The sequence below is a fragment of the Micromesistius poutassou genome (genome assembly GCF_964030765.1).
Source record: "Micromesistius poutassou genome assembly, contig: SCAFFOLD_5925, whole genome shotgun sequence".
Classification (NCBI taxonomy): domain Eukaryota; kingdom Metazoa; phylum Chordata; class Actinopteri; order Gadiformes; family Gadidae; genus Micromesistius; species Micromesistius poutassou.
In genome coordinates this window covers 12,501-13,587 of record NW_028176956.1, presented here as the reverse complement: position 1 = coordinate 13,587, position 1,087 = coordinate 12,501, and the positions used below count along the sequence as shown (strand labels likewise).

At 61.4% G+C, this 1,087-nt stretch overlaps 1 non-coding gene across 1 annotated transcript; it reads left to right on the top strand.

The window, feature by feature from the left end:
- Positions 1 to 772: 772 nt before the first annotated feature.
- On the top strand, positions 773 to 926 carry LOC311377438 (5.8S ribosomal RNA). The gene has a single exon (XR_014644667.1). It is a non-coding gene; the product is annotated as a 5.8S ribosomal RNA (ribosomal RNA).
- Positions 927 to 1,087: the final 161 nt, after the last annotated feature.

Genomic DNA, 1,087 nt, shown 5'->3' with positions numbered 1-1,087 from the left:
GGGTCACAAGCTCGTGTTGATTAAGTCCCTGCCCTTTGTACACACCGCCCGTCGCTACTACCGATTGGATGGCTTAGTGAGGTCCTCGGATCGGCCCCGCCGGAGTCTTCACGGCTCTGGCGCGCGTGCCGAGAAGACGATCAAACTTGACTATCTAGAGGAAGTAAAAGTCGTAACAAGGTTTCCGTAGGTGAACCTGCGGAAGGATCATTAACGTTTTGAGCCCGTGGCGCTCAACAGAAACACAAACCCCGAGGGTCGAGAAAAGGGTGACGGTGGGTCCATCCGGGCCCCCCGAAGACCACCGCCTCTCCCCGAGGAACCCATCAACCCCCCACCCCTCCCCGGGCAATCGTTGGGAGGAGCGCAAAGCCTGACTGGCGACGTACCCCAGAAAGTACACACACGCCCACCTCGGACCGCCCCTGTGCCGCGACGTCTCCTGGGTCTGACGGAGCGCGTGGCGCAGGCGTCCGGGGAGGCCCTCCCGCCGGGTGTACCGTCGCTGGAAGACCGGGCCGCGCTCCCCGCTTTGCCCGGACCATATAACCAAGCGCAGCTCGGCTTCGACCTGGCCGATCCACTGCGCGCTCGCGGGCACCCTGACACACTCTCCCGCCTGTTACGCAGGCGGGGGAGGGGTTCAATGACCGCGTCGGGTCACGGGCTTCGGCCTCGTGGTGTGGCGCGGCACCCGCGGGTTTGTACTCCTTTGTCAATCCCTTTTGTCTCCGAACCTTTGTCTAAAGTGAAAAACAAAAAAAAAAATGACAACTCTTAGCGGTGGATCACTCGGCTCGTGCGTCGATGAAGAACGCAGCTAGCTGCGAGAACTAATGTGAATTGCAGGACACATTGATCATCGACATTTCGAACGCACCTTGCGGCCCCGGGTTCCTCCCGGGGCTACGCCTGTCTGAGAGTCGCGTTGGCAATCAATCGGAACCAAGGGACGGTCCTCGGGCCCCTCTTTCTTCCGCGGTTGGGGCGTCGCAGGCCTTTCGCAGGCCTTCGTCCCCCTAAGTTCAGACGTCCGTAAGGGACACGGTGAAGTTTAAGGCGACCCGCCAGTGTGCGGTCGGCCCCC